This window comes from Epinephelus lanceolatus, chromosome 4 (assembly GCF_041903045.1).
Source record: "Epinephelus lanceolatus isolate andai-2023 chromosome 4, ASM4190304v1, whole genome shotgun sequence".
Lineage (NCBI taxonomy): Eukaryota > Metazoa > Chordata > Actinopteri > Perciformes > Serranidae > Epinephelus > Epinephelus lanceolatus.
The window spans coordinates 13,510,429-13,535,840 of NC_135737.1; the positions used below are offsets into that span (position 1 = coordinate 13,510,429).

The 25,412-nt window shown below is 40.0% G+C and overlaps 1 protein-coding gene and 1 long non-coding RNA gene across 4 annotated transcripts in view; one reads left to right on the forward strand and one right to left on the reverse strand.

The window, feature by feature from the left end:
* Nucleotides 1-25,412, reverse strand: part of slc8a2b (solute carrier family 8 member 2b) — a 289,543-nt gene that overhangs the window by 108,085 nt on the left and 156,046 nt on the right. The gene's annotated exons all lie outside the window — the stretch shown is intronic.
* LOC144462728 (uncharacterized) lies at nucleotides 12,706-22,414 on the forward strand. Of its 2 annotated transcripts, XR_013490946.1 has the most exons (3): nucleotides 15,218-15,578; nucleotides 17,489-17,701; nucleotides 17,818-22,414. It is a non-coding gene; the product is annotated as an uncharacterized LOC144462728 (long non-coding RNA). The 2 variants fall into 2 exon arrangements; XR_013490945.1 differs by having other exon boundaries at nucleotides 12,706-17,701.

A 25,412-nucleotide genomic window follows, 5' to 3' on the forward strand; every position in this document is an offset into this window, starting at 1 on the left:
TCCTTCGCTCGAGCTGCAGATGACGTAAAGGTTGGGGCTACAGATTGACAGCAACGCGTTTGTTACAGAGACATTCATCAAGAGTGGAGATGCTAAAGTTCACCACCAAATAATCTCCTTCTCTGAGCCGTCTCTCTAATCGCTGTGCTCTTTTACTTTGCATGACTCCTTCCTTAATTTCCTCTGCTGCACGTAGCACAGTCCAGTCAAACATCATGTCACCTCTCTGCTCCTTTATCTCAGTCTCCGTCTGATACATCTCAAAGAATAAAGGTTGAGCCAAAAAAAAAGTTCAAAATAACATCCACAACTGAAAGAAGAAAGGTTCATTTAGTCCATTCAGGACAGAGTATATCGTTGTCAAGGACAAATTTATCAAAACTAACTTTCTAATTCACCTGAATGCTGGTCACTGTGGCAACAAGGCCCTTTGGTCTCGACATGCCCAGAAAGAAAATTATATTATATTTCAGTAACTTGGGGGTTGGCGATCCTGTTGTGAGTAGAGTCAGGAGGTTTATTTGTGTGTGACTGTAGAGGGCATCATGAGGAGGGATGAGCCATATCAGATGTAACCAGACATTTAAATTAAGAGGTTGTCACATCACCATGAGTACATTACATGCCACTTGGCCAGCGAAGCTTAAAGATAATATTGGACAGCAATATCAATATGCATGTTGAAAGCAAATGTAACGCACAGAAGTGAGTCTCCACTAAAGGAGAGGTGCACACCTCTTCAATCAGAGGAAAAGCTTGGCATTTTAAGAAAGGCACGTATTTACCTTTTGCGGAGAGTTTGATTGGAAGATTGATACCACTGTGATGTTTGTATGCTAAATGTGAAAACACCATCAGCAGCTGGCTGAGCTTAGCATAAAAACTGGAAATAAGAGGAAACAGCTGGCCTGGCTCTTTCCAAAGGTAATAAAATCCACTTACAAGTGAAGTTCATTGACTCACATATTGTCTCTCGTTTGGACAAAAACTAAAGTGTAAATATGTCAGCTCGCCACTTTGCAAGAGGGGTGTTGGAGTATTTCTTTGCTGTCAACAGCTGCCAGAAAACTTGCGAAGGCTACAGAAAGTTGGCGGTCCGTGTTAAGAAATAGGCTGGTACAGAACCCTCCATAAAACAGAGCGAATAGTCGTTTGTACACTTTTGATTTTGTACAGATTAAACAAATACCTTACCACCTCTTCATTAGTGAGCTATGGAGGTACTGACAGGAGGATTTTGTTACAGTTGGACAGAGCCTGGCTCTCCAGTCTTTATGCAAAGCTAAGCTAAGCTAACTGGCTGCTGGTGGTAGTTTTATAATTACTGTACAGACACAGGAGTGGTATCTTCTGATCAAACTTTCTGTAAGAAGGCAAACATGTCCATTTCCCAAAACTCAAACTTTTTCTTTAAAACACTGCCTGTCCACAATACATACTTTTTATTAAGGCAACACTTGTGTGAGAAATTGTTGCCTAACTCTCTTCTTCATACAGACAGAAAACATCCAACACAAACTATTGCTCACCACTACCCACATTTGTAAGTCAGAGAGCTCTAAAAAATAGACTGAAAAGCAGCTTTATAATCGTCCACCGTATTGACTTTATATCTACTTAATCTCTCCATTTAAATTCACGCTTCAGGTTTTTACTCCTGCCTACTAAGTAGCTTAAAGCAATAAGTAAAAGGAAAAATCAATTAAAAGAAATCTGCTGAGTGAGAAAGCAATGCTCTCTTGTTGATGCTATCACCAGCTCCTCTATAACACCCAAGGTCACTCATTTACTAATTAGAAGCAGCTGCAGCCTCGGCAGTTTGTTGGTGAAGTGCGGCCTCGGGTGAGTTTGGTATGCATCTCTCCTTCTGGAGCCTTTACATCTGTGGCTTTTCAGCAGGGGAATAGACACCATTATTCAAAGTAATGCATTAACATTAGTGTTAACACCACAGCTATTGGACTCGGTTAGGCCTGACCCGAGCTGTAAATTCTCAAAATTAGCCTCAACTTGAATCAGATCAAGCGCTATAGCAACCGATTGAAATTGCAAACTTTGAATGGGCATATCTCATGCCCTGTATGTTGTAGAGACATGAAACTTTGCACAGAGATGCCTCTCCTCACGAGGAACAAATTTGCCTCAAGAACCCATAACTTCCGGTTATATAGATTTTCCGCCATTTTCAATTTTTTGAAAAACACTTCAAATCGATCTCTTCCTGGGAAGTTTGACCGATCTGCATGAAACTCGGTGAACATAATCTAGGGACCAATATCTAAAGTTCCCTCTTGGCAAAAGTTGGAAAACTTACTAAAACTGAGCTTCTATAAGGCAATGAATATTGCGGAGGGCGTGGCTCATCACGTAAAGGTGTATAACATCTCAAGGGTTTCACCGATCACCACGCAACTTTGTAGGCACATGACCACACATAATCTGAGGGGACTCCTCTATTATTGACCCGATCAAACAAAATGGGGGTGCTAGAGAGCTAATTTCCTATCTAGGCCTAACTGTCATATGGATTTTTACTAAACTTGGTAGATATGTAGAACAGGATGCCTCAAGGTGACTAGAGAAATTGAACTCTAACTGGCAACTGGGTGGCGCTATAACAACAGAAAAATGCTTAAAAATGGCTAAAATGCGACCGATCGCTGTGGCTCCCCCTGTGGCCGAATGTTTGGGGTTTTTTTTTCTAATTTTTGGTATGGCTAAGTCATGGTATGGTATGCTGTACATAATCACGGAAACTGTCAGTCAGTCAGTCATTCTGTCTGTCCCACATTTCTCTACTCAATGACGTGGTCAATCCATGCGAAACTGCACATGGGCATTGAGGATTGGCATAGGTAGAAGGTGACAAAGCTACCAATGGGTATGGACTAGTTTCTATATGAACATACAAATTAAGTTTCACTTTCACTGCACTTGGCATTCTGCTGCTTCATCCACTCAGACAGAGTGCCCAGAGTACACCTTACTGCTCCAAGAGTGTGGTGCTCTGAATAACAAAACCGTTTATAACCAGTTCAGCTTGTGTTCCTTCTGACGCTCCAAGTGACTATTTACGAATGCACCCTGTGCCACAAATATCTGCTCCAACACTGAAAAGACTTAAGTTGACTTAAGTTTTACTATGGAAATTTGGAATTTTAATTGGGCTCAGGCCCAAAACTGCGTCAGTGGTTTGGACTTGGGTCTGGCTTACTTCGAAACTATGCAAGTCCACGTAGGGCCAGGCCTGACTTTTCGGGCCTGATCACAGCTCTCATCAGAATTGGAGCCAAGAAGAAGAAAACCGTGGACTGCACACTGTAGGTGTAATTCATCGAAAAAACAAACAAACAAACAATCCTTAGAGACAGCATAAAAATTCAGAGTTTTGATTTATAATCATGCACCACAAATGGCAAAAATCCAATAAAAAAATAACAGCAATCTGTCATTTCATTGTGTCAATCGTGACATCAATCAATATGTTCATTGGAAATGTTATGGAGCAAGACTTTGAAACATCCTTATATACTTGCAGCAAAGATTTTGATGGATACACTACTGCATCATGTAAACTAGGCAAGAAAACAATGTGATTAGACAGACAGGCAGGAGAATAGATGGCTATATACATGCATATAGATGATCATAGTGCAACTGCAAAGACCATGAAGTAGCACTCTGAAAACACTCTCAACTCAATTTATTTGAAGAACCTCAGGCCACAGGGTGAAAGGACGGAGCTCTGCAGAGAAACGATGGCTGCTCTCAAAGTTATAGTTTCATCAGATGCACAGAGGAGGCGACTGTGATGCTCTTCATTCATTTTTATCCTGAAAACTCCATCGACTGAAATCTCTTCATGAATTTGTTGATGCGGCATCAGTCACAGTGACCCTGCACTGACCCATGGGTGGTTGATGTCAACAGCACTGACTATGGTTGACATCCTGTGATGAGAGTGAGTTCAAAGAGAGTGGAGGGCCAAGGCTTAGGCCACTAGAGATAACTATAGATTGAATACATGTCCACAGCAACACCTTCACGCACCAGTGAAGTGAAACATATCAGTTTGTACAAGGAACACTGGAACAAAACTACACTGACGAGTCAGCAGTTACCAGTCACCAACGTTCAAAAGTCACACCTACAGAGGGACTAACACAGCAGCTGAGTGAGTGTTACTTGTTCACAGTGCTGATGAGCTGATGCTCTCTGCTCACTTCTTCAAGTCTCGCCAATTTAAGGAGCCCAGATGGACATGCATTAAACAACAGAATCAGATTAAAACAAATTCAGTTGTGACTATGGACAGAATTACGTAACTTGAATTGTTAAAGAGGCAACAGCATGGACAGAAAAGTTTGTCAAAGAAATATATCTTTTTTAATTGCGCGAACTTCTCTGGGGAGTAAAATCACAGCAAACAAGAGTCTGCAGCTCTGTTAGCAGCTCATGCTAACATGCTCACAATGAAAATATTATCAAGCTAATGTTATGAGGGAATATTTTTTCACGTTCATCTTATTCTAGCATGTTAGTATATTTGCTAATTAGTACTGAACTCAGTTCAAGTTCAACTGAAGCTGATAGAATGTCACTCATTTTGCAGGCATTTGCTCCTAAACCAAAGTCATCTTGAGGGGAACATGAATGTCTGTTAAAAAAAAAAAGACTCTGAACCAAAAGAATCAGTCAGGTGACTACCAAAGATATTAGGTGTTTTTGGAAAGGAGGGACTTTTACATGGCTCTAAGAACCCTCCTTTTTGTTGAACAATTTTAGTTCTTAGAACCCCATTTTGGGAGACTTTTCTTGCTTCTATTTCAGAGCAGGTACTCTCCTAGCACAAGAGGAACATTGAGGGTCAGAAGTGTATGTTAATGGGTCAAAAACAGCCAATGCAGCACCAGCACCTGCCATTTTTAGCCCTTGAAGGATATCGTTCTTGAGGAGCTCCCCAGTTGCAAGTGCCTCTCAAGGAATCCACAGACCTGTTCTGTCCGAAAATGCCCATTAAGACCCATTCTTTGTGAACCATGGACGTCTGCACCAAGTGTCAAGACATCCATCCAATAATTGTAGAGATATTTCAGTCTGGACCAAAAAGGGGGATCGACCAACTGACCTGACGTTGCCATTCCTAGAGCCATCCTGCTCCTGTGGCTGAAAATAAACTGTATCTCATTCTGAGACCCATTAAAAGTCCTCCAAGGACCCCATTTTTGACACCATTCCTGTAACTGTGGCACAACTTTACAATTTCAAGCCCAACACAACCAGAGCACTAAAAGCCCACCGGTAATATCCAGCTATGTGGTGACATCAAAGCTTGAAGGATGAGCTCTCTAACCCCCCAACACCAAAGACAATCCTGTACTTTCAAGTACTTTCAAAGGTTACTTTAAACTCGTGTGAAAGAAATGAAATATTGCCCTTCCCCCTTTGTACATTAGCTAGATTAGATAATTCCTCACATGTACAACGTTGCAGCATGTGCCCCTCCCTATTCACCACAGCTTAAGTGCCCTTGAGCAGGGCCCTTCACACCCAACTGCTCAGGGGTGAAGAGATCAAACTGTGCTTCTACTGGCCAGCCTCCAACTGTAAATGTGTGTAACTGTATACGTGTGAGCAAGGTGAAAATACTCATGTAAAATAAGAGTTTTAAAATAAGTGTTGCATCTGCATAAGTACCAGAGAAAATGCAGCTGTGTAAAGGCAAAAAAAAGAGTAGATGTGCAATGCTTTTTAGTGTTAATTTTCTCTTTATCTTTCCAGCTGTACACACCACCCCCACCACTTCACCCCTCCATCCTTCCACCCACACCAAATTAGACAAACACCCCCCCTCCCTGTGGAGCTGTGTTCTGCTCTCCTCTCCTCATTAGCGAGCATGTGGGCTGAGAGTTATCACTGCCATGCATAAAGAACCAAGATATTTGTGTGTGTACTGTATGTCTATGTGTTTTCATTAAGAGCAAATGTTTGTATGTGCGTCCATGCTGTATGTGTGTTCAGACAGCTTTAAAGCCCATCAGTCTGCAGCGGAGCCCGGTGTCAGAGCCTCAGGCCTGACTTACAGAGGACTTCTTACATTTATTTGCATATTAGGCGGCAATGCAGTCATCTCTTATAAAGATTAAGTCTGTGCATTTACAAACTGACTTTTCACACACAAGCACATTATGTTCTGTTCTGTTAGTTCTGCTCTTTTCTGCTGAGTAGTCAGAGAAAACAGCAGATGTCAGTCCGTGGAATTGTCCGTGTCGGTGTTATTTATTTTGGGTGTAATGAATCAGATAACTGTGGATCCTGTAGACAATGCAGAAAAATGTTGCTGCTCCAAATCTAATTTAAATATTCTTTATTCTTTAGAAAATTATATTTAGCAAAGTTTAATTAAATTTTACTTCATGATGACGGTTTAAAGCTGCTTACAATGTCCAGAGACATCAAAAGTATGATATCCCTAGAGTGTGTGTGCCACCAAAACATTCAGCCTCTGCTGCTTTTTTCAAAACAAATGTCTACCCAGTGTGCTGTCACAACTGAGGACAGTTATACTGTTGTGGCTCTAAAAAAAAAGTAAAAAGCTGCTTTCATAATTTCATACAGGTGTCTGTAACTTTGTAAACACTTCCAAACCAACAAACCAAAAGTCATGCCAACCTTCCACACTGACTGCTCACATGTGCAAATGTGACAATGCTGCTTTCCTCTACAGTTTTTTTTTTAATTCTCACTACCACAATGATCAGCTGTTGCACCAACTGGTCTTTACTACGCCTGGTTGTAACTCCTGAGACGGTCTTTGTTAAAACCAGTCTTAAGGAGTGGACTTATGCCAGTTGCACCTACAGGGCTTACGCCTGGTCTTAGCTACGCCCGTTTTAGCTGTGCACGTCCATGTAAATGCCCCCGGAATGCCGCACGCGGCCTGCCTAGAGGAGCGCTGTGACGTCAAATGATGCGCTGCTGATTCACCCCGTGTGCTTGACAGTTGACAGCCCCTCTCATCTGTGTTGACAGTTTATTTACAGTTTAAGATTTGAAGAAAACATGGAGGATCAATGAAAAAGAAAGGGTAACTTTACCGACATTGAAATTAGAAAATTAATTGAGCTGTACGCAGCAGTCAAACGTCATCACAAATAAGAAAAAAACAGTCGGTATGGGCAGAGATAACGGGGCACATCAGTGTGTGTTCAGACTCTGGCTGCCTTCGTACAGAGGCTGACATTAGGAAGAAGTGGAAAGATCTCCTCAGCAAGGCAAAAAAAGATGTCTCCTCCAAAAAAAATCATCCAACTGGCGGGGGTCCTCCCCTGAAAACCTCAATTTACAGTGACATCATTGTTGACGTATTTGGGGAGGATTCCCCTGCCCCGCAATCAGCAGCTGTAAGACTGGCGGTAGTGCTATGTTGCAGCCCGACACAAACTGTAAATCCAGTGACAGCTCTTCAGTAAGTTCAAACAGATCTCTCCTAATCGAAACCTCTCAATCAGCTCCTCATCATTATATACGTCCAATGGATTGCTTCTGTCCCTAATTACTCTCTCCTGTCTGAATGCCCGCTCGTTGTACAGACAGTGGATGAGACATGCCATTATCAAGCTGCGCTCTCTGTGCTCTAGAGCGCATGGGCGCAGCTTGATAATGACCTTATACCTGCTCTTAACTAGGCGTAAGATTTACGCCTGGTCTCAGTGAGAAGAAGGCTTAAGCCTAGATGGTGCAACCGGCGTAACTATTAGGTTGGACTTAGAACACCAAGTTACGAGCCACTTAGCTTAAGACTAGGCGTAAGCCCTGTTGGTGCAACCAGCCCCTGATGTACATGGAGGTGTTGAACAGCAACAGAAGGCCTTATCTCTTTCAGCAGGAGGCTACCAGGGCTGCCCCCTAGAAGCTTTGAAGATTTGAAACATCAGATGGAGACCCTGAGTGGACTGAGATTCTTTAAGTTGAACAGTCATTTTTGGGGGGCTGGAGTTGTCAGTCAGTGTGCAGTGTACTGGGGACATTTTGGTCCAAAGAAGTAACTACATGGTAAAATCATTACACTATGTAAAATTGTCTGGTTCGCTTGGTGAAGATATTTGCAATGGATACAGCAGTTGTTGACCCAGACCCAGATCTGAGTGAGACGGAGGCAGCTGCTTTGCCTGGTCAGTCTCCGAGGTAACGTTATCTTCTGCCTTCTGAAGTGGTGAATTTAAAGCTCACAGAAATTTAATACGATACAGTTTGGCTTTTGTTCGATATCTAGTGTCGATTACATATTTGCAATCCGTTTTTGGCCTAGTTAGCATGCATTAGCTCGGAGGGCAAACTTGGCTTGATTACTATACCTGGATGTCGCTGTCACCCTAAATGTTGGCCAAACCCTGTTCAAAAATCTGACAGTTTAATAAAGAGTTGTTTGATAGTCTATATGAAAAAAAGGAAAAAATAGTTGAATATTGGTATTGAACAGCCAAATCTAACACGACTTACATAAATCTGAGTCAGCCCTAAAGGCTACTATAGACAAAGTACAAGTATTTTTAAAACAACATTAACCCTTCAACCACATGGTGTTGATTAACTTTAACCAGTTGTGGTTACCTTAATGTATCCCATAACCCTAAAATTAACTATTAGCAACATTTGTTTTTCTCACCTTAATAGTTGTGTCTGTTTTGTGATGAACAGGTGGAACAGCTGAGTCTATTCTGTTGTCTTTGACACATTTTAAAGTAGTGGAACAGCTTATGTCATGTTGGACTTTTAGACATAGTCATCATTCCACCATGTGTCTGTGTTGTTGTTGTCTAGTGAACAGCATATGGTTAAGTGCTTCTGTCAGAGGCAGCTTGACATTCAAGTCATTCAGTTTCCAGTGTCCCTCCTGTCACAAGCGTACCTTTTTAACCTCTGCTGCTGCCTCTGGGTAGCTGTGTTGCATCACAGTGTAGGATGGCTGATACGATGTGACATAAACTTCAGCTCCCGTTAGTCTTGTCTGTGCTTTATATTGACAGTGTGTTTGAGAATAGACAGCAGAACATACAGTAAAGCTACTGGCCAAATAATGTTTAACATCAGAAGGAAGGAAACTGTGATCACAAGCTGCTCTCATCCATCATGTTGATGTAGACTACTGAACTGTTGTTTGGTTCATTTATGCTTGTTTGAAAACGTCTTTTTTTTATCTTTGTCCAACAGCACCAAGAGGACCTGAGAAGATTTATTTTGGTCTACATCCAAATGTTATTTGTGGTGCTGTTTGACCTGAAGAATTTAAAAGGCAGACAAAAGAAATGTATGTCATTTGTCAGCTCATCATGGCAGCTGTCAAGGAATTCATTCCTGTCATACAGTGGTTACAAAAGACAAGTTGGAAATCAAAATAACTAATTAATTAACACAGCAACTTTCTCTGACGCCCAGAAAGTGATAACAAATTTAAACAGTTGTGATGGCATTTATATTTTTGTCCTTTTATCGTTAAGAAGTGAGGAAAACTTGAGGTGTCTTTCACACCTTTTGACAGCAACCATTCCTCCACTTGCGGTGCAAGTATCATATTGTGGTACAGATGTATGTGCACCATTTAAGTGCATTCAAAGTGGGAATTTCATCAGTAAATTGTGAAAACAGAAGACCATACAATTTGAAATTAAGAAAGAGGGTTCTGTCTCTACATTATGTGCAACTTAAACTGTAAGATATCTCATTACTACTGTACTCTGATAAGTCAAAACCCTAAAACCACCAACAGGTGAAGTGGATAACTTTGATCATCTCATCGCAATGCAATGTTCTGTTGGGTCTTGGCATTCATGTGGATGACACTTGACATGCACCACTCTCCCAAACACTGTTACTGACCAAGTGCCCCCCCTTGTGTCAATAGCAGTCCCCCAGCAGTGGCCCCCCAGTAGGACAATGCACCATACCACACAGCCAAAACTGGTCCAAGGAACATGACAAAGAGCTCCAAGCATTGACCTGGCCTCCAATTCCCCAGATCCCAATCTGATCAAGTACTGTAGAAGGTGCCGATACCCCACCTAACAACCCACAGAACTCAAAAGATCTGCCACCAATGCCCTGGGGCCAAAACAACACAAGACACCGCCAGAGGTCCTGTGTCCATGCCTCCAATCCAAGGACGCCTCACTGTGGATCGAGGGTACCTCTGGGGTATGGTCATGTCTCATGAATCCTCAATTGGATTGGGATCTGGGGAATTTGGAGGGAAGGTCAATGCTTTGAGCCCATTGCCAAATTCCTTGGTCCATTCCTGAGCTGTGTTTGTGGTTTGGCATGTTGCATTTTTGTGGGGAGCCACTGCCATTGGGAGTGCCATTGCCTTGGGGGGGATATGCTTGGTCTACTGCTGTGTTTGGTGGGTGGTGTGTGTCAGGTGGCATCTACATGAATGCCAGGACCCAAGGTTTCCCATCAGAACATTGCACTGTGACAAGGTGATTAAAATCATTTACTTCACCTGTCAGTGGTTTTAACATTCTGGTTGATCGCTGTACATCATTCAATACTTTGGTTACATAATGTCCTGTCATAACTTCCTACATGTCACAGATTTGAAACCTTTGATGTCCTCAACATATTTAACAAATGACTTGTCTTCAAATAGCTTGAAAACTGTATTGTTATTTCCCTTTTGGCATTGTTCCTTGAGACTACAGTGTAAACTATTGTTTCATCTTCACAAATTCATAGAGCTCTAATTAACTGAACAAGTTTTCCCCGTTGACCAGAAAGACACATTTCCAAATCTGCTACTGTCTGGAAACCAAGCAAAGTTGAGAATTGGTGATGGGAGAGAAAAAAATTGATTGTTGCATCCCTGTGTGAACCACTGTGTATATACAGAAAAATATAATTAATAGACCTTTGAAGAGCAAATTAGAAAACAATTGAGTATTTAATTAAGCTTGAGTTCAAGGGCTCAGAGCTAGAACTACTATAAACTCTAGTATTTGCATTGTAGCTGTTCATAATACCCAGCACACAGTATGTACTGTTTCTAGCTTATCTACTCATATCCACTGTAACTATCCTCCACTGTGAGATCTCTCTTTCTCGTCCTTCTTTCTCGTCCTCTGCAGAGAATAAAATAAATCACTGGTTAGTCATGATTGTAAGGAGTGAGGAGCCAGAGGCAAACACCACGCTACAATGGAATCACTCCATGTAAACCACATCTCCTATTCTACACAATAAATGAAACGGGAACTTTTCCGCTCAGGAGACTCATTTCTTCCATTTCACATTAGTGCATTCAAACACTCCTAGCCTCTCTCTCTCTCTCATTTCCCCCTAATTGTGTTCAACTTCAATCAGCCTCTTTCATTTTCTCTCCCTCTAATTGTGTATTTATGTATTCATGGGACACTTCTCTCTGTTTTCACTCCATATGCCCGTTTTAGCTGTTCAATCACCTTCTGTCTCTCTGCCCTAATCATGCTCTTGTTGTGTATTTGTTGCACAACCTCCCTCACTCTTTACTAATTACACTCTACTGGTCCATTGTGGCACTGACCTCTTTCTTTGTCTCCATCATTCCAGCCAACTATTCAGCCTCTTGTCCTCTCCCATCTATTTTCCTGTCTATTCCCACTGCTTCCCAACTCCTTATTTTCCAATCTCTCTTTCATCTCTGCTCTTGACACTGATGTAATTTCATCATGTGCACCCATAAATGTGTGTGTAGTTGTTTCTGAAGAGGCACTTCACAGTTACTTTCTTACTGACTCACCGACTTACAAACAAAAACTCTCTCTTCATCTCCATCAAGGTTGTTCTGGTTTTGATTGAAGAGTTTTTATTTCAGGTGTTCTGCAGTTAATCTAACCACCACCCTCAGTTGTGCTAGTTTGATTCATCAATTAATGAACTGAAAACAACTTCAATAATTGATGTACCGAAAACATCTTCAATCAAAGATGGCCAAGGACTTCGGATTTGAAAAGCATTTTTATCATCACTCTTTGAGACTCTTTGGCCAATCACAAGTCATGTTAAAGAGAGGGTGTTCCTGTTGGCTGTTCCACAAATGTGGATACATGTGTATGTCCCTTCAGATGGTGAAAGCCTGAATCCTGCAGAAAAAGTTGCTATTCCAGCATTGGCAACAACTGTCTACGCTGCAAAGCAACTAGGGCTGTGGGTATTGTTTAAAGAATTACAACATCAGTACATTAAAAAGTGATAAGATACCAACAGAGTACAATATTTGATACTTCTTCCTCTACTTCATTCAACATGAAAGAAGTGGCATGTAGTTTTGCCATCCTCTTAAAAGTTTGGATGGCATCTCAGCCAGCAGAAATGCAAATCTGTTAAGTACATACTGATCTGGGTGTGTGAGCTCTGCGCCAGGGACAGTTTGTGAAAATCCACCCACACACACAGTGACAGGGCTAACTATAGGCATCACACAGCTAACCATACCTTGTGGTTATTTACGGATTAAATGACAGAGATCAGCCCTCTCTTGTTGGTGAGCGTTTGCTAGGACTGTTTAACTGCCCAATGCTGATTGCTAGCTGCTGCTGCTGTGTTGAACTGACCATTCGCATAGAGGACAGCAGCAGTGGAGAAGGCAGCAACTGAAAGTGTGCTGATCTGGCGGGGAAGTCGGGAAGGTCCAGGATCAGACCCTGGGCATAGAAGGGTTGGATGCAGGTTATTGTTTGAGTGGTTAGACTGGTGGATACTACTTGGTTCTACAGGTCAACCAATTTAGCACCACTAGGGTGTTTCACAAACTATCACTATCATCAGAATGTGGCTCTGATAGTGGTGAATGGCTGCGCAGCCTCCACCAGTCATGCAAGGATGTGCATTCCTGACCAGAGTTGAGGAGAGGAGGGACGTATTAAATAATCAGTGGGTGCAGCTCCAGAGAAAGCAGGTCCCTTCTGCTGTGTGACTGTGTCTCAGTGCACTGTTCGTTTTTTCAATGTATTTAGGCTACATAAATCTTTTAGTTGTACTTCAACAGCTGGTCCAGCACTGTGGCACTGTTAGTGCAAGAGCTAAAGTCTGTGACTCTGTGACTGAGTGAATCCTGCCACTTCCTGTTTCAAATTAAAAGCTTGCAAAATAAATGTCCATTAGTGTTTAATACACAGTCCAGTCATAGGTTTTGACCTTGTCTTGTTTTTATGTTTCATGAATCATTAAGAATGTATTTTGAGTATTTTGATAATACAAACTTGCTCCACTCATAAGTATCTGGTTTCCAATTACATTTGAATTTTTTTTACCGATAACAAAATACTCAAAATACTGTTTTGCATGAAGGCTCCATAAAGTCAAAAGTAATGTCACTGTGTACCTGAGGATCTCAGGCTGACTTTAAGGAATAATGAAAAAATAAAAGAAAAATTAGTAATTTATCGACTTTCCATTGTTTCCTCTTCCAAACTATCATTATTATTAGCCGACCTCTACTTGTTACTGGGTTATTTCAGTCAGTACCTTCAAAGATATCAAGTACTGATAACCAACCTTAAAAGTAACCCAAAACAGGAAGACAGACTTATGTAAAAGAGTCTAAAAGAGAGTCTGAAAATGTGTCTATATTGGCAAAGTGTTTCAGGGATGGACAGAAAATGTTGCTAATATTTTAGCCTTCTGCTAACGGACCCAAAGGCTTATTGCAGTGGTTTCAAGTTAATGTTTATACAGCTAACATATACAGGCCCACAAGTCTGTAACAGAAGGTTAATTCTCAGAACTGCTGCTATACAACAGCATTGGGATCACATGATCAGCATGGTTGAAATGAATGACTGATACTCGTACAGGTTACTATACTATACAGGTTACTCTATGAAGCATGTGCAGTTGCTGGTGCTTGTTTAGTGGGAGGGGTTTAGATGAGAAAGAGGTGAGCTGCAGGAGGAGGGTGCATTCATTAGTTTTTTGTTGTTTTTTTCCCAAACTTTTGCCTTTTCCAGAAAAGTGCCAACCCCAGCTTTCATGCCTACGAGAGGTTGATCGACCTCCCTCCTAACTATCTATCTTATTTGACTTCAGATGTAAAACACTGATTGAGTGGTGGTTTGGGTAACAGCTTTTATTCATACATTTGTTCAGTTGTGAGTTTCTATGAGAGGCCCTTTGAGACATAATTCATACTTCGTTTCACATGCAACATCATACTCTCATACATACACCACTATACTCTCACACAAACACTACTATACCCTCTTACATGCACAATCATACTCTTATACATACACCACTATACTCTTGCACAAAAACTACTACTGTATACCCTCTTACATGCACAATCATACTCTCATACATACACCACTATACTCTTACACAAACACTACTATACTCTCTTACATGCACAATCATACTCTTATACATACACCACTATACTCTCACACAAACACTACTATACTCTCTTACATGCACAATCATACTCTTATACATACACCACTATACTCTCACACAAACACTACTATACTCTCTTACATGCACAATCATACTCTTATACATACACCACTATACTCTCACACAAACACTACTATACCCTCTTACATGCACAATCATACTCTCATACATACACCACTATACTCTCACACAGACACTACTATACCCTCTTACATGCACAGTCATACTCTCATACATACACCACTATACTCTCACACAAACACTGCTACACTCTCTTACATGCACAATCATACTCTCATACATACACCACTATACTCTCACACAGACACTACTATACCCTCTTACATGCACAGTCATACTCTTATACATACACCACTATACTCTTACACAGGCACTACTATACTCGCTTATATTTATCATGTTTTCTTTTATTTACTGTCATACTCTTGTAACAGAGGATAATATTATATGCATGTAAGTATGATAGTATGTACATGAAAGTAACAGTATATGTAAAACAAAGCACTAATATACTGTATGTATGAGAGAATAATATTATATTTGAAACAGAATAATAGCATATGTAAGAGAAATTAGTTGTTCATGTGAATGCAAATAATCATGTGTAAAGAACAAAATGATAGTGAATGTAAGACAGAATGGTAGGTTATGTGAATGAGAATAGTTGTTTGTGTGAGAGAGTTTGATTGAAACGGAAGGGAGTTTGATTGAAACGGAAATAAGACTGAATTCTCAGTTCCTGATTGGTTATTTTTGATGAAGCGAGAAGAAGCGGGATTTGACGGACTTGGCCCGCCTTCCCAATCATATGAAAAGATGGCGGACCGGGAGCGACTCAGTGAAGCTGTTGGCCTCTTAAATAACATTTTAAACTCTTCAACCGTTGTCAAAACAATGTCAGAAATGTTGGATCAAAGTCGCCAGCCATCCACAGGAGCCTCTGCTAATGCGGCCGTCGAGGAGGAAATGCGGCGGATATTCAGAGCTGGATTGTCAGGTGCATCAGGGAGTGTCAGTGGCACTTCCTCTGGAGCTAACGTTAATGTTAACGCTAATGTGAGCCAAATGATGAGACCTCGATATCAAACTCAACAGTATTTCGGTGGATGGGCTTCAAAATCAAGGAAGAGGTGAGTTAATTGAATAAGGTTGAATCATGTTTATTTAGCAGCGGATGTGTTTTTTATTTAAACCACCACTTAATAACATTATTGTTAGGCCTACTGTTTCTAAGCTAACAGGTTAGCATAAATACTAACGGTAGCTGTTACTTTTGTCAATAGTAACGACAGTGAAAATGTTAGAAGTAAGTTAGTGTTTAATTTTTTATTTTTTTTTAAATTAACGCTGCTGAATAACATTAAGCCTGTATAACTTTACTGCCCCCCTGTACATTAACTGATCTCTAGTGCTGGGCAATTAGCTAATGTAATTGGAAAAAAAACTAAATAACGTTAATGTTAAACATTCAGCTGTTAATGTCAGGTATTTTCGATCAACATTGTCTCCACCTTAAAATCACATCTCACTCCAGACTTAATAACGTCACCAGTTAGTTTACTGTGTGGAACCATTTCATAACTTAAATCCAGTTAGCATGGTTCATCTGCTGTTTCAAGTGATGCAATTATGTGTGTCCAGTCTAACCTGGATTAAAAAACCTACTCATGCGTCAGAGTAACTGTAGCGGGGCTACACGAGAAAGAAATAACTCTGCTAGCCACGTCAGTCATTGAGCACACGTTGGCTTGTATAATATCGCAGTGAGACAGAGAGAAAGAGATCAGCTGTGTCGCGTTTCAGCTGCGCTCCGGTTCAGTCACTACTCCATGTGGCTGAGCTCAGGCAGGTGAGCTGATCCTCAGAGCAGGGTCAGCTTATTGTAGCAGTAAGACTGAATATAACAGTGACTGTTCGGAATGAAGTACAGTAACTTATCTACTCTAAGTAAATGAGAATCAAGCTGAGTTTCTGAGTTTTGTTTAGCAATAGCCCAGTACAGTGACGGTCTTTAACTCCAAAGTTAGTGACAGTTTTACACTGGAGCAGTAGATAAGTCTCCACTGACCACAGTTAGGGAACTGAAACAACTCGTTTCACATGCAGAACTCTGTTACACAAGTGTTTTTAAAAATGATTTCACTCCATATCCTAAAACAACAGACGGATGCAATTGAAACAGAATCCATAATAGTATTATTAAAATCTAGCTATTACTAAATAATAATCATTGTTATTTCACCGTATGTGTGAAACAAAGCCTGTTATACTTAGATTATCCTGTTTAAGAAAATATAAACCTGAAAGTGTTCTTAACTACTACATGTTGCATAAATATTACCCAGTTAAAATGTATGTTCAATGCAAAGAATTATGAGAGACAACAAAGAATCTTGTACACATATATTTATTAAGATAACAGCTCTAGCTAAAGTTAATAGTGCTGACTTTACATTGCCAATGGATAGTTTGCCACAAAGAAGCTTGACATGGTTCTTTTAATAAGGTTGTAAGCCTGGCTTATCTTAAGTAAAGTACAGTTGTGAGCTGTTAGAGGTGATTTGTGGCATGTTTGTCTATTCATGCCCTTTTTAAAATGTAAAAAAAAAAAAAAAGTTAAACCACATAAGTAATATAAACTATATAGTTTCTAGTAGGAAACTGTAAATAGTTTATGCTTCTGTTACATATATGATCATAAATAAACTGCAACACTTGAAAATTATTTTTCAAACTGATACAGTGCAACAGGTTAAATCTGTTTCTGTGGTCACTCTGACTTTGTCACTTGCACCATTCAAGTTTATCTTCCTCTCGACGTGGTTGAGCAAGCATTTCTATTACAGATGAGAATTGTATGTAATGCAATATATATTCAGCCAAGGTTTTTTTGAGTAAAAGTCCTCTTAATGTTTGATTGTCTTGCCTTTGATTCAAGATGGTGCAATGCAGATGGCAGCCTATTGCAGCGCCTCCTTTTGTTTTTGTTCAAAAGCATTTGCTAAATGACTAAATGTAATGATAATGCTTTCTTTTTTAGGCCTACTGCCCCAAATCACCCTACCTTCAACAAGGATGTCATACTATTACCCAATTCCACATGGGATGAAGTTTGCAAACACAAAACAAAAAGAAGACTTCATGAAAGTGGCTATATTTTAAGCGCCTTTGAAATGAGGAAAATGTGGGACTGCAGGACGGTCATTGCAGAGATAAGAGAAGCATTCAAGGACAGAATTCCTGTGGATGTCAGGTATTATATTGTTGGAATATTAAGACATTGCACATGAAAGTTAATGAGTTGATTGCTGGTTTTGAAGTTGAATTGTATTTCTTAATGTTTTGTTTTTGTTTTTTGTTTTTTTTCAGTATTGAACTTTTGATGTCCTGTGGAAACAAACTGGTTTCCCCAAAGTTGCGTGAAGGCCAGGAACTGAATGCCTTTATGATTCACAAGGTATTAAAATCAAAGGCGGTGTACATTAGGCCATCAAGCAATCTTCCATTTCCGGTAAGCTATTTAAAAATAATGTGAAGCAGTGTGTTTCTGTCTCAATTGGAGCATACAATTCTCATGGTTTGCCAATAGGCTTAACCTCAACATCTTATAACATTTTTGTTGTGTTTTAGTTTGACAGCGCAGATTCAGAGGACAGTTGTGTGGAGGTTGACACTACATCAGCTTCTAGTGACCACAGAACTACCACTGCCAGTGAGACCAGTAACTGTATGACTACAAGGGCCAGGGGAAACCAAATTTCATCAACACAGCTGATTTCTAGTTATCCTTGCACAAGAAGGGCCAGAGCTAACCAGCCCTCTGCAACGCAGCAAGCGACCAGTGATACCATGGCCAGAGCTAACCAGCCCTCTGCAACGCAGCAAGCGACCAGTGATACCATGGCCAGAACTAACCAGCCCTCTGCAACGCAGCAAGCGACCAGTGATACCATGGCCAGAGCTAACCAGCCCTCTGCAACGCAGCAAGCGACCAGTGTCATTGACTTAGATAGTGTTGCCACAGTGAACCAGACTCCATCAGCTAGCAGTGATGACTATGCTGCCTACCTTTCGATCATGGGTTCCATCTCCGACCTTTCTTCTGATGATGACGACGAATTAAACCAGGCTATAATGGCCAGTCTTGAGAGTCATGCGTAAGTGACTGGTTGATATGACATTGTTTAATGAGCGTAGTAATTTCTAGGGCTGTACCCCAAGCTTCGAAGCTTTGTTCATTGCCATGTTATTCGCATGGCAAAATCATTATTCAGATATTTAAAAAAAAAAAATTCCCACGGCAGCAGAGTCCAATAGGAAGAGGGGTGAGGAGAGTGAAGAGAGAAAGGTAGAGAGCGGGGGAGAGCGAGTCAGTGTAGGCCATTGTCCCCCTCTTTCTTGTTGCTCTGCACACCTCTCACTCCTATCGGACCCCCCAAGCTGGAGTGAAATTTCAAATAAATTCAAATACTTGTTGCTGAAGCTACAAAGCCCAAAAAATGGCATTCAGTACAGCCCTAATAATTTCAGATGCACAGCAGAAAAAGTCAGAGGAATAACCAGGTTTTCTGCATGAATTGGTAATAAAATGTGATCTGATCTTCAACAAAGTCTCAAGTATAGACAAGGATAGAAACACCAACATTTATATCTACCAGGGCTATATTATGGTTTAGAATGTAGTTAGCAGTAATGGTTAAAAAGATGAATTATGACCTATGCTTATTTGATATAATTGAGGATGATGTCCAAAAAGTATGACCTTATCTCTATTTTTATACTTTTTTCTTTTTGGTTCCAACAGGGAATCTCAACACCAAAACACTAAATCAGCACAGGAGGTGCTCCTCAATCTTGCATCCCAAATTGACAGTAACCAAAGATGCAGATTCAACATTAATAGATCTTCAGTATTGGATGGTGCTCTGCGGGGCTTCAGACGAATGTCCTATAATCCCAGGTACCAGATGTGTATCAAGTTTTCAGATGACTTGGGAATGGATGAAGAGGCTGTGGACCTCGGAGAGAATTTTTACGGTTGCTCATGGAAGCTCTGGCACTGTCACCAATGTTTGAAGGAAGAGACGGCAAGTTGAACTTGGCTTTGGACAGTTCAGGTATATGCCATATTTTTGGTTCCAGTGTATTGACTTTTTTACAATATCCCCTTTCCCAGTCCTAGTTTTGTCCTAGGTTTTGTGCCGTCCATTGTATCTTGTGTTTTGTCTTCCATCCCATGTTTGCTTCAGCTTTAAGAGAAGATCGATATTTTATCGCTGGCCGGGCCATTGCTGCAAGTCTTGTCCATGGGGGTCCTCCACCAGGATTCATTGCACCAACACTGTATTCTCGTCTAGTTGGTGCCAATTCCTCAAAGCCTGTCTTGGAAGACATTGCTGATACAGACCTCTATGAGAAGGTTAAAAAGGTAAATACATTGTAAATATACACTCAGTTGCCGGTTTATTAGGTCTACCTAGCTAAATCTAATGTAGTCTAATCCAACTATCCTGCAATAAAACTTACATTCATGAAGGTTTTAATGTTCAGTTTTTGTTCAAACTGTTTTAAAGAGGTGTTGATTCAACTGTGATCATTTTGGAGAAGGTAGTTTGTACTGCTAGTGAACTGTATTATGATATTCTGACAGTTTCTATTAATTTGTCCTCCTCATTCATTTCAATCATGAAACCAGTACAAATTGTTATTTATTTTAATGATTCATTTCCTGATAAGGTAAACAATTTGAGTTAGAATTACAGATGTTGAGTGTCTGCTTAATAAATGCAGGGGCAGACCACCAGGTGTAAATAATCTAGATGTCAAATTTCTTAGAATTGTTGCCAATTTAATTGCTGTTCCTGTCTGTCATAATATTAATAGCAGTTCGGCATTGAATGTTGAAGAGCATTCTTTATTGTTAAGCTGAACCAGTATGGTTCAGCTTAACAACTTCATTTTTACTGCATTAAAGTAGACAGAGTGCTACTGGACTCCACGGAGGTCCACGCAGACTAAAAACGGATGTCCGCAAGCCCTGTGCGCGCAAAGCTCAGATTTTATGACCGCGTGGACTCTGCTCCGCGCACCAGTGTCACTCAAAAGACTGCTCGGCATGTATTTTTCACATCGCCATGACAGAAACGTGCAAGAATTGGGGGCAATGTAGTGTTTCACGGACATTTTTACAGGAAACTACAACGCGAAGGTGCGCTCAACTATGGAAGCCCGAATGACTGTGGACATTCCTCGCGGAGTCTGATCCGCCTTTAGTGCGCCCAAGTCTGTGAGCACCTTAAATTAAAACCCTCGGCGCACACTGCAGCACAATCAAACAGATGCGCAACTCAGAATATCAGAAGTGTCTCTGACACCAGACTCAGAGCGGCTCTGAGTGCGCTCGTGGCTCGTTGACGAGGTTAGTGTTGTGTTTAAGGCCTTCCCCCAAAAAATGGGGGGAAAAAAGCTTCGATTTTTTTTTTTCACAATCGAATCCCGTGCCATCGAACGAAGCTTTGAATTTTTGGGGTCAGCCCTAGTGGTGATGTTTTCTAGTAGCAAAACACTGGCTGCTGATTTATCACACATACTGTTTGCATTCTTGTTGCCGAACTATGTTTTAGTTTATTGGTTCCCTCTTTCTATTGTGTGGTGTTTCTAGGTGTCCGAATGTACATCTTTGGATGACCTAATTGACGCCACTGAACCACTGCAAGATTACCTGGCAAATGCTGGGTGTCTCAAGCCACTGAAATGCATTGACGACAAAGATCTTCTGGTTCAAGATATTCTGATGTTTCAGGTGGTCCACAGAGTCTACGGGGCATTTGAAAGGTTTGTGTAACATTATTGTTCAGAAATTTTGTGAAGTTTTTGTTCCATGGGTATGTGTTATTTTTTTACCATTTTCCTCTGCATAAATACAGGAACAACAAAACATTTGAACATGTACTGTATATTTTTTATTAAAGACACTATATCTTTTATAAAATAGGCCACGTGTTGTATAAGTAACTCAAAGAAAAAACAGGTTCCAAACAACTCTATCTTTACTACATGTAAAGTACCTTGTAAAATAAGCTTTTTGCACACATTACAACAACTATATTTCACCACTGAGACATTTTACACATACAAAAACCAAAATTTTAAACACAACAATGAATTCAATGTAGTTTTCTCCTGGTTCTTCTAAAAATGATTGCTACTTTGTTCATTTGGGACTGAATTGGATTTGAAATTATGTTTGGCAAGTCTGAACAGATTTATTTTTGATTCTCAAAGACTTTGAACATATTTCACATGTTTTGCCATCCTAGATTTCATCCTAACTTCTGCTGCCATCTTGGATTTTTTAGCTTTTATTCTGCATTGGTGAAGGAAGTCATCCCTTTCTCCCTGCTAGCCTAACGATATGATTATCAACCCAATTTGTAACAGACATTTTTGTCTTCTCGTGCGTCTCATTTTTATAGATTTCGGGAAGGGCTGAAGACTCTTGGTGTTCTGGATGCAATCAGAATGCATCCAGACAGTTTTAGACCCTTAATGTGTCACGAACCATCCCCACTCACTGCTGACTTAATGGATCACCTTTTCCACATCCGGCTGTCTGCAGTGGGAAGCAACAAGAGAAGGGCAGAGGAACATGTTGTTCCATTTTGGAGGGATTACCTGCAAGATGTTGAAGGTAAATATTGCTGCTAGATATGGCACTGTCTCTCATGTTTTTGTCATGTTTACAAAGTGTACAGATACTTGGCTGAGAAAAAATACTAAAATAATTAACTTTCATTATTCTAAAAGGATTTTGATTTTTCCCTAACCTTTGCGTTAATGCCACTGTCTGGCCAATTTGTCAACTTCTGCTTCCATATTTGATTTCTATCTCCTTCTTTTCTTTTTGTTTATTTTCCATTTATTCTTTATTTTTATTTTTTTACTCATCTTCCCTTCCTCTGTCTTCTTTTTACAGTCTGTGTCCAATATAATTGACAGTCTCTGTCTTTCCATTATACAGTATAACTTTTTGAAAAGTTTTACATGCTATCTTTGTAATTATATTAACTTTTTTTTCTTTGACTCCTTGTCTCTTTACATCCTTTTCATCTACTAATCCACTTTCCTTTCTCTTTCTTTGCCTTTCATTTCTTTCTTTTGGAGCTTTCTAATTGCTGTAAATTGTCATGTTTTTTCTTCTTCTTGTTTTTCTGTTTGTTAGAGCAAGTGGGACCCTCAAAGCTAGGTAAAATCCTAGCCTTTGCAACGGGTGCAAATGTCATCCCTCCAGTTGGCTTCTCTCCTCAACCATCAATTGATTTTCTGCATGATCAGTCCATCAGCACCAGACACCATTTGCCTATGGCAAACACTTGCATCAACTGCCTTAAGTTGCCACTGCTTGACACATATGAGGATTTCAGGGAGAGTATGGACTTTGCATTAGGTAACACACAGGGTTTTGGTAGAGAATAATGTGGGAAATGTATGTCTGTTCCAAGTACCCTGTTGAGGATGTTTCAGATAGGTTTAGTATGGACTGTGAACATAAGAGCTTCTGTTTTGTTTTGTTTTTTGTTTGTTTTCCTTTGAAAGATTAGCCATTTGCAGAAAAATCTTGCATTTAATGCAAACTACTACAGTTTAAAGCAAAAAAAAACTTCACCTTTTTCAGTGATAAGCCATGATTTTGTTTGGTTTGGTTTTTTACAACCAATGTATTCATAGACTGTATAAAATACTGTTTTTTCATTCAGTCATTTTTGATAAACTTTTGCTTTTTTAGGATGTAAAGGGACAGTGGTACAAAAAAATCAAATGTTAGTTACATTATTCAGTCTGTTATGAGGCAACTTGTTGCTTTGCATAAAAGTTCCACATAAATGTAGTAGTATTTACCATTTATCTGTTACAAAACAACCCACAGTGTTCTAGCACTCAAGCCGCTTTGTTACTGTTGACTGAGAAAATTCACCAAGCCTGAAAATAATTGTATGCCATGGTTACCATCATCAGTCAGTGGGTCTACTGTCTCTTGAATTCTGTTAATACGTGTTTGATTTACATTGAAGTTATTTTCCGGAACAACAATATTGTTTTCAGTCTCTAACTGTAGAGGGATGTCTTCATTGATTTCCAGGGTTTCATTTCCTGCAAAGATGTCCTGAATTGCACCAGCTCCAGCACTGTTAAGAACTCCTCTCTGCCACAGTTGGAGAGGTGTTTGTCCTCCCTGTGTAGATAATCCATGGTGGTTCCACTGATTTTGGAATTCTGCAGCTGCCCTTTGAACTCTTGGCAAGTAGATGTAGTGTAGACAAAACAGATGGAGTTCATCTGTAGAGTCCAGTATGCCCTCATTTTCCATGAAGGTGAAGAGGTTACTGAAGTGGAATGAGACAACTCTATTTAGCTCTGCCCACAGCCGTTCAATCCTCTGATTGTGGACACTGCGTCCAGTAATGACACTGCATCTGTTTAACCCCCTTCTCTCCAGCATATACCGGGCAACCCCTGTGTTCTCCATGCCATGGTCACAGCGTACTCTTAAGGGAAGGCCAAAACTCTGTACACCAGTACAAAACAGTTCCAGTACACTTGATGCCCTGTTGTTATTGAGGCGCTGCAAATATATGATGGTTCGACTGAAGCCATCAACGCATCCATGAAAGACCATTCTCCACCTCACCAGTTTATGGTTTCCATCTATATGCCTGTGGGGAGAAAATTTGAGATCAGTTACTACTGTATTTAGCCCTGTGTTAGACTAGCAACCTGTCTAGGGTGTAGGGTAGGGTCTAGAGTATTTTGTGGATTTCTGATGTGTAATGCTCCACTCAGATGTCTGTACAGTTCGTTGACTTTTTTGTTTTTTCATTCGTAGGTCACGACAGTGCATTTTTCTAAGATACTAAGATAAGATAAGATATTATTTATCTGAAATCTTTGTGTTTTAAAATTGTGCCCCTGATGTGTCTTTAAATGTTGTAAACTTAATCCCTTTGCTGTCCATATCTGAGAGTATTTTTTTTACAACACTTTGTTCATTTGAATTCTAAATACTCTTTAATTGTTTAAATGAAACAATTGTTTGAAATGGTTTCAATAAAGGTTGACAATTAACCGATCGATTAATTTGAAATTTGGGTCTCCATAGAATGAATTTCAGTAATTTAAGTTATTTCCTGACCTGTCCATAAGCACCGCCCTTTGTCAAAACTTATTTTTTCACTCTGCTTTGGCTCTCATGATGGCAAGGTCGTGGGAATTTGTTCTATCTATGGTTCCACTCAATAGATATGCTTTATGTAAAATCTTATGGTGTGTTGTAGGCTTTGCAGCCTATTGGCTGTGAGCTTACAACTTTTTTAGTGTGCAATCAAAACACATTGATTTGGCAAACCTAATAAGAAAACAGGCAAATTCACCTAAAACATGATAACTGTGGTTCCAACTATTTTCAGGTCATTACTATTAATATTAAGGTTTGTTGTGGTGTTGCCTTTTATACTGCACATAAGTACTTTTACTCAAGAACTCTACTTAAGTACTATTTTGAAGTAGTTGTATGCTACTTTATACTTACACTCCACTAGATTTTGGAGACAACTGCACTTTTTACTCAACTACATTATTCTAACAGCTTTAGATACTTTTCAGATTCATATTAATACAAACTACATGTTTAAGTATAATTTGATGCTAATACTATTGCACTTTTGTATGCAGGATTTTACTTGTAATAGAGTATTTCTACTCCATGCTATAAGTATGTTTTCATCTGAGTACTTCTTTCACCACAGATGTAAGGCTATACTACAATATTACCAGTGTGTGTATTTAAGGAACAGAAGTTGATTTAATGTCAGAAAATACTCACCATAATTGATTGGGAGTTTGAACATTGTAAATTCTTCACCGAATTGCACACCGGCGACGGAAGGCCCGTCCAATTGGGTCAAGGT